This window comes from Capsicum annuum, chromosome 3, assembly GCF_002878395.1.
Source record: "Capsicum annuum cultivar UCD-10X-F1 chromosome 3, UCD10Xv1.1, whole genome shotgun sequence".
In the NCBI taxonomy this organism is placed as follows: Eukaryota; Viridiplantae; Streptophyta; class Magnoliopsida; order Solanales; family Solanaceae; genus Capsicum; species Capsicum annuum.
The window spans coordinates 241,984,877-241,994,710 of record NC_061113.1 but is presented as its reverse complement, the minus strand read 5'-3'; positions in this window follow the sequence as shown (position 1 = coordinate 241,994,710).

Here is a 9,834-nt window from a genome sequence, read left to right as displayed (position 1 = left end):
AACATGAAACACGCGTGCAACACATGTATACTTGACTAGTATATATATATATATATATATTGACTTTAAAAATTTAAGATAGACAACTTTATGCTTCGAGGCATGCTTGAAATATTGGTATTTTGATCGTCTACTACGACATAAACTATTACATAACGAATGATAACAAAAACAATATACTGTAATATGATTAAACTAACCTTTACACGAGAATTTCTCAAAGATCGACCGAACATTAATCTACCACCTGCAAACTACAGTAAAATAATACGATACTTGAGAACATTAATCTATCACCCAACCCATTTTCATTGTCATCGTCTCCACCTTAAAGCTTTCATTAAAACCACTTATACTCAAAGCTTTCAAATGCTAATGCCTTTCGGTTCAACATTTTATCTTATTAGCTATTATTTTGCCTTTACAGACTATTCGGTTCCCAATATTTACGTTATTGTATTTGAATCGTCTCTTTATCGCAGTTGAATTGAACCTTCTTTTGAGTTCAATCCATGATTTTAGCTATTGAGAAGCTGTCGATTTCGATCATCACAAAAAATGGATGTGCCTAAGGCATTTTTTTACTCACAAGATTTCACAACCGCTTACAGAGAAGCGAGGTTTTGTCCATTAGTGATGACGGTGGACCTCACACTCCCTGTTTATCCGCTAAGTATAAATTCAATTTGTTAGAAATAGTGAGTATGAGCGGAAGCTCAACACACCATTTTTCACTCTCTTTATTTTTTAAACTCGTTTTTGTGCCCATTCGTCAAAAGCGTAATAGAGGACACATTGAAAAACATATCAGAGAATGTAGCGGCCGGAGGTGGGTACCCAATGCAGGTACCCTATTACCATCCCCAACAACAGGGGGAGTGGCAATCGGCGGTAAATGTTGCGGGGGCGGCAGCAGCGGGGTATCTAATGCAGCTACCCTATCACAATATCCTTCAGCGGCAGATGCAACGGGAACAACAGTCGGTGGTGAATGCTGCGGGGGCGACGGCGGCAGCTGGGTACCCACTGCAAATACCCTACTACCAACTCTAGCAGTAGCAACAACAACTGGAACAACAATCAGTAGGGAGTGTAAAGGCGGTGGCGGAAGTTGGGTACCTACTGCAGGTAGGGGTGTTCATGGGTCAGTTATTGATCGAAACCAAACCAACTTAGTTTTTTAAATTTCTAAAACCAAATCAAATAAAAAAGTAACCGTCAGTTTGGTTCTTATTGATTTAGTTCGATTTATAACTTTAGTTAATAATAAAAGTTGAATTTTTTTTAAAAAATCCAATCTAACATATAAGATGTCAAACGAGTATTTTATCTAAACCTTAAAACTACAATATCAACTGAGTATTATACTTCGACAAATCCATGAACAACACCATATGAATGCTTCTAAAAAAAATTTAATAATTACATTTAATAGAATGATATGATAAACTCCAAAAAGGTGAACACATAAACTTCCTGCTCAACAAGGTTCAATCATCCCCTAAACCAAATTCTTAAACGACTACGTTGTGGATGCTATTTGGTTATGGTATGAGAAGGGGTCTTCTATTTAGAGAGTTTCAAAATCTTTCCTCCAAGAAAGAGATTTTTACCAAATATGAAAATTTTAAAATTTTCTTTCAGAAAAACATAAAAGTAATTATGGTATTACTTTTATTTTTCTTTTAAAAAGGGCAAAACTTAAACTTTGTAAGAAAATTAGAGCAAAAACCGTAACTGTTTTGAGTCCTTTAGCTATGTTGAAGCCGAATATAAATATTTGAAGAGGAGAAGGGGAACTAGAGACAAAAAGAAGAGAACATTTAACAAGCAAAAAGAATATAACGTGACAACCAAAAAGAAGAATTTGAAGAAATGAAGGGGAAAAGGTGGACTAATAAAATAGGACCCATTAAAAACTTGTCAAAAAACTATAATGGTCTCACACAATTATTGTTGGGTGAGGTAAAATTTTATACAAAAATTTATTAGGCAAAAAGCAAAAGCTTGGGCAGTATTTTTTTTGCTAGCAGAAAAGAGAGAAAGTAGCTTATGGTTTCGATAACAAGTGATTTTAAAGTTTGGAGGATATCTTGGGTAATAAAAATTTGTGAAGTTACTAATTCACCTAAGTTGACGAGTTAATACGAAAATAAGGCAAAATCAGTGTCTTTCGTGTCATTTTCTTCCATGCCAAATAAATTTATCGAAAACTAAAAGTCAAAATTAGGTAGCAACCATTTTTAACTTTTGGTTTTTTTGTACTTGCTTAAGTTAAATATTTAAAAGCACTTTATTTTTTTCCAAATATCTTTAAAAATAAAAAAATATATGTAAAAGCCAAAATATTTAAAAATAAGTCAATTCAAACACCCTCTCAACATCAATTAATAATAATATGATAAAGTCACTACATCAATAATTATTTTCTTAATAATTGTGTCAAATTAATAGTGACAAATAAATTCAAAATGAAAGAGTAATGTACATCACTAATTAATTTTTTTAATCTTAATATATTCCTTAGTAAAATAATTTATGGCCACACAAATATCTATCACTTATTTTAGATCACAAATTTTAAAACTTTTTTTTCTTTATTAAACTTCGTATCAAGTCAAAGTAACTCATATAAATTGAGACGGAGGTAGTAATTTATATTTTTATAATTCTAAAAGCCTACTTTATATTCAAAATTACTTATTTTGAGTGTTTGAATTATGTTGAAGTCGAATATAAAATATCTGAAGAGGAAGAGGGACACGGGAGAGAAAACGAAGAGAACATTTAACCCCCAAAAAATATAACAACCAAAAAAAAAAGAATCTGAAAAAATGAAGGGACGAGGATTGACTGACAAAATACGACCCATTAAAACACTTGTCAAAAAATTAGAGTGGTCTCACACAAAATTATTGTTGGGTGAGATAGAATCTTATGCAAAAATTTATTGGGCAGAGAGTAAAATCTTGGATAATGGTTTTTCTTGCTGGTAGAAGAGAGAGAGAAGTTTGTGGTTTCGATAAAGTGATTTTATTGTTTGGAAGGTTTCTTGGGTAATAAAAATTTGTGAAGTTACTAACTTACTCTTACTTGATGAGTTAATTATGAAAATACCACAAAAACAGTGTCATACATGTCATTTTTTTTCATCCAAATAAATTTATCAAAAACAAAAAGTCAAAAGCCAAAATTAGGTAGCAGCCACTTTTGAATTTTTTTTTTGTACTTGTTTAAAGTTAAATGTTTAAAAGCACTTTTAATTTTTGCCAAATATCTTTAAAAATTTTAAAAAAATATTCAAAAGCAAAAACATTTAAAAACAAGTCAAATCAAACATCCTTGAAACATCAATTAATAATAATATGATAAAGTTACTGCATCAATAATTTTTTTCTTAATAATTGTGTTGGATTAAAATATGACAAATAATTTCAAAGTGTAAGAGTAAAATACATCACTAATTAAATTTATTTTAATCTGAATATATTTTTATCCTAACTATTTTAACCGCATGTGTCTCGCACGTGTAACCTTTGATTTTTTAAAATTAAAAGATTTTATCTATTGTGAAGGTTTTTAATTAAATTAAAAAAGTTATTATTCAAAGATTTTTCGCACTTTAATACAACAATATAAATATAACATATATTTTACTGTAAGCACATGTGTATTTTACCATTAAAACTTTCAAGTCGTTAATGAATCGTCACTTTTGTGTTTGTCATACAATACGTCTTTTTCCTACTATTAGAGGCTAAGAAAGACACATCGATTTGAATCATATTTGTAGTATGATTATTTTTTTAAATTTTTTTTATATATAAAATATTTTCTTATTTTTAAAATTAAATCCTTAGAAAATCTTTGATTACTTACTTAAAACTTTTAAAAATTTGGCACTTCTTATATTTCTTTTATTCTAATGCTTTTCTATTTATTTCTAGATTTTTCAAATCTTTCTAAAATCAACTTTAGTTGGTTTAGAATTCTTAAACTAATGAAAAATATATTAGTTGTCATTAATTTTAATGAATTTTAATAAGAAAATATTTTACTATAAATATTTGATTAATTTTCAATTCTTAAGTATTAGAAAAATAGTGAAAAATATGATTTTGACCAAAGTAGAGACTTTTAGTGAAGGCAAAAAGTTCAAACAATATTTGTAATATACTTCACATTTTTCATACATACTAGTCAAGTATACGTGTGTTTCATATCAAGCCATCAATTTATATATATATATATATATATATATATATCTTAAATTTTAAATTTTTAAAGTTAATTGTTTTAAAGTTAATTGTTTTTTCATATTATATATATATTCATGACTATCTTAAAATTTTAAAGTTAATTGTTTTTTCATATATATATATATATATAATATGAAAAAACAATTAACTTTAAAAATTTAAGATAGTCAGTTTTATGCATCAAGGCATGCTTGAAGTATTGGTATTTTGATTGTCTACTACGACATAAACTATTACATGACAAATGATAATAAAAACAATATACAGTAATATGCTTAAACTAAACTTTACACAAAAAATTCTCAAAGCTCGACTGAACATTCATCTACCACCTGCAAACTACAATAAAATAATATAATACTTGATATATTAGAATGAGACGATTAAACCGTAACCTTTGCAAAAAAGTTCCTCAAAGTCCGACTGAACGTTCATCTACCACCTGTATTACATAACAACCGAGAGCTCAGAACAATACGATTAAACCTAATCGTAACACAAAAAATTCTTCAAAGATGTGACGAAACATCCATCTACACAATAAACTTGAATAGAATAGAAACTGCAACAAAACAATTGATACTTAAAAGAAAAAATGCATCCCCCCTCCCCCCGAACTTGTTTGTCCAACTTATTTTTGCACTTAAACTAATCTTCTATTTATTTACCCCCTTAACATCTTTAAAGTAAATTAATTTCATCCCTTAATATATAATACCACTCTCATAACTGTGAGTGCATCACACTCGCTGACACATCACCGCCACGTCAGAGCCATGTAAATAAAATATTTTTTATATTTTTTATATAAAATATATATCAAAATTATATATATACATGTTTTTAAATATATATATATATATATATATATATAATTTTAAATAAAAAAAAACCCCCCCCCCCCCTTTTCCCTCTTCTTCATCCCCCCCCCCCCCCCCGTCCACCCCTACACCTACACACAAACACCATCCACCCCCGTCCATCCCCACACTGCCACACCTCCATCTTCCTCCGTCCACCCACGCATAGCCACACCTGCCAGATTTTTCGATAAATTTTCGCCGAAAGATTCAACCCACCTGAAAAATTCAATTACCACCATCGAAAAATACCATAAAATAGTGATAAAAATTTCAATCCACTTGAAAAATTCGATCAAATCAACACCAAATTCTCTAAAATCAACAACCAAACATCCAAACCATGTCGATTTTTTAATTTTCAATTTCATTCCTTTTTATTGATCTAAGTGGTTGAAGGAGGAGAAATTAAAGGTGGGGGATGGCAGTTTTCGTAATTGGGGGAGAAGTGGGGTAGGGATGTTGGCGGGTTGGTGGTGGATTTGGTGAAGGAGGAGTGTGTTGACGGGTTTGGGGGTGGGATGGGTGAAGAAGAAGAGGAATTTTGTTAATTCTTTTTCTTTTTCTATATATATACATTAATTCCTCCGTTTAAAAAAGAATGACCTACTTTGACTTGGCACAAAGTTTAAGAAAATAAAGAAGACTTTTAAATCTTGTGGCCTTAATTTAAAGTTGTGTCAAATGTACCAAAATGTCCTTTAATCTTGTGGTCCTAAACATGCCATGTGGAAATTTGAAATTAAAGTATTGTCAAAAAAGGAAAGCGGTCATTCTTTTTGAAACGGACTAAAAAGAAAAATAGGTCATTCTTTTTTAAATGGAGGGAATAGTATTTTTTTTTCTAAATATATAAAATATTAGTAATTTTTTTAATATTCATGCATTTTTTTTTAAAATGTCACATCAGCAGTAGGGTTGAAATTAAATCACTTTAAAGATGTTAGGGGGTAAATAAATAAAAGTTTAGTTTAAGTGCTAAAGTGAGTTGAGCGGACAAGTTCAGAGGGGCTTTGATGCCTTTTCTCTAATTAAAATACTAGAACAATTCAATAAAATCTGACCTTTTGTGATTATTAGACAACATCTTTAAAGTTCATCGAAAAACTAGTTATAAAAATATTTGTTCCACCAATATTTACCTTGTAAATGCTTTTATATTATTTTAGAAAGAAATAATCCTTAATTTGTAGAAGTCCGAACCATCGTCCAAAAAGGATTAACTAAATATGAAAGTGTTTCATTCGGGGTACAATCATAAAATTTTTCTAATAATAATATAGCTGTTATAAAATAAGAAAGAACAAAGAAGAAGAGTAGAGAGAAGAGAGAGTAATTCTTATTACTTCGATGAGAGATCATAAGAATGTAAATACAATGAACAAAACCTCTCTATTTACAGGGGAAATTTACTCCTAGTCTGAGTAAAAGACAGATGCTTCAAATCCTAATAGATATTAAAGTAAATCTTGATAGACATTCACTATAATGTAAATAAATTTATAACACTCCCCCCTTGAATATCTAATTGGTAGATAATGTGCCTCGTTAAAACCTTACTAGAAAAACCCAGTGGAAAAAAAAATCTAGTGAAGAAAAAAGAGTACACATCTCTAACAATATGCATATAGGCTGCCTCATTAAAAACCTTACAAGGAAAACCCAATGGGACAAAACCTCGTAAGGAAAAAAGAGTACAACGCGTATTAACTCCCCTTAATGAGATCATCCTTGACCTTTGCATATCGATCTTATGCAGCATCTTCTTGAAAATTGCAATTGGAGAAGATTTGGTGAATAAATCAGTCACATTGTCAGTTGAATGAATCTTTTGCACGTTAATATCATCATTCTTTTGTAGCTCATGTATGTAGAAAAGCTTTGGCAAAATGTGCTTCATTCTATCTCCATTTATGAATCCTCCCTTAAGATGTGCTATGTATGCTGAATTATCTCTCTATAAAATTATGGGTAGATTGTCATATTTCACACCATATTTTTCTCGAATGAGATGTATCATGGACCTCAACCATACACATTCTCTATTTGCTTCATGAATACCTATTATCTCAGCATGATTCGATGAAGTGGCTGCGATAGACTGCTTTGTATATCTCCAAGATATGGCAGTATCCCCACATGTGAATATATTGTATGTTTGAGATTGAGATTTATGCGGGTTAGATGAGTACCCAACATCAGCATGACCAGTAAGATCGGGACTGCAATCTTTAGAATAAAATAAACTCATGTGTTTTATCCCATTTTGATGTCTCATAGTAGGAGCAGAAATATATCTTGCTAACAAATTGACTGGAAAGGCTATAGGCCTTGTAGTATTTGCAAGGTACATGAGTGCATCAATTGCACTAAGATATGGTACTTCATAACCAATCCAATTCGACATATTTCAAATTTCAGAAAATAATCTATTGCTTTGAAAACTCTCCAAGAGTTCCAATGATGTTCAAGCAATAAACTTATACAATATAAGGATTATAAATAAGTTTTCCAGAAACTTTTATATGCTTCAAGCAGTTTGAATCCTTAAATGTTTTTACATAAGTTTTGTCAAGTGATAATATTCAACATTTCATGAGTGACATTTTCAAGTGTCTGGACTGCAAATCAAATAATTTTTACGCTTACCAAAATGCATCCTTTCATGTCACTTGATAAATGTTTCTACGTCAGCATGCTTAAATAAACGTAGAATTCAGATCCTTGTAATCTTTCACAATATTGTGCCAATATTGTGTCAAATATATTGATGATATATCATTTCGTATCGGTTCACAATGCGACATAATATTTTAAGATCTCATCACTTCATTATTTTCAGGTACATGAACCTCTCATAAGGTTTCATGAAGTGTTATGTCGTAGGGTCTTCAAGAGCTCATTGCCTTATTATTATGATTATTTGCTCCTTATTTTTCAAGGACTATTTCATTTAGAACCGATTAGTTTACCACACTTCACGCATGCATAGACTCTGTCCTTTAAAAACACAAAATAAGAGCACTTACGCTTAATATGAGATGCTTTCGGCATTTGACTTGAATTATCTTTTGGATGAGGATCTGGTAATAATTCCTAACATATTTCACAGCGCTTATAATATCCCCCTTATGTTAGAAAAACTAGCATACATCCTCTACTTCTTTGAGGAATCCATCTTTGTGCATTATGGTATATTCATTAATCGTATACCGCACATCAAAATTATTAGATGAAATAATTAGTTCCCGACCTTGAACCAATTGAGAGAGAAGAAATAATTATAATTTATTGGTCTAATGCATACAAGTGTTATTGTATGCAACATATCATATTTCAAACCAACACATGAAGCTTTGTTCTCATTAGCGATGGTTTAACTATTTATCAAAGGCATTCAATGCCAAACCATCATCATCAAGATAACTTTCTTGATTGCACAATCTAAAAATTATGCTCAATTTATATTGAACAAGTAACTTTATGAATGTCAAACGTAGGTTGACCATGAATGTACATGTGATCATCTTATTGATGCATCTTTTCAACATATCACACGATAGGTGAACGGGTCCTTATTCACCTTTTATAATTTTCAGATTTGAAGGGATCCAAGACCAATATTAGGTGGTCCAACGAACTTGTCATGAGAACAAACGACATAAACAATTCTTGAAAAAACTTCTAGTTCTTCAAAACATGCACATCTTCAAGATGTCACAATCGTTCATATCAATTTATGAACTTTTATTCTAGTAAACTCCAAGTTTACCATGACATGTACTTTTTCTTTAGTAAATTTTAGATTTACTATTACATGAATAAATTTTAGATTTACTACTTCAGAAGTAGATTTCAAAATTATTCAACCTCTTTCAGAGGTGAGTTGTGATACAATCACAATCAAGTGCACGTTTGCATTAATAAGTTTCTCATTCCCCAGGAATGGAATATAATCGTGCCTTAAGCCCATCAAATTATGATAGATTATAATCTCTTTCAAGATTTTGCTACTTTAGAAGCAAATCGAGGCATACATATGAAGTAGAGAATTTTTTTTCTCTAGCATATCTTATAATCATATAAGCGTGTGAAAATATCATCACTTTTGATGATCATTATCATATTGTCTCTCCACGCGTATATTCATGCATTCAATCACTTGTCTTCTTTCAGACATATTATGCACTGCTACCATATACACCTCAAGAATAAAGTATTCAGACTTATCATACATTGCTACCATTTTCACTTCATGTAATGGAGCATATTCAATGGGTCTAATTTCATGACTTTTCATCAAACACCCATTATTTTACCTTAGCCATCACAATATCATCAATATGGTGTATTGAGATTCAAACTCAATATTTGATCCATATAAAGGCGTCTTAGGCATGAATCGATGGGACTTGAACCCAACATATTATCATTCTTTTTGATAATATTGTTCTTGAGGAATAAATTTAAAATATAAATGGTTCCAAACAAATTATTTTTTCTCAAATCCAATAATAATTATATTAGTAGTAGCAAAAGAAAGATAACATAAAGAATTACTAACACATCTACTGTGCACAATGAGATATCCAATTTACAAGATTGTTTAGGATTAATTCTATAAAATTAATACAATAACATTAACACTCAACGATATGTAGGACTTTCCAATTTTCTCGTACTCAAAACAATAGGACATATAAGTAGCAATACAC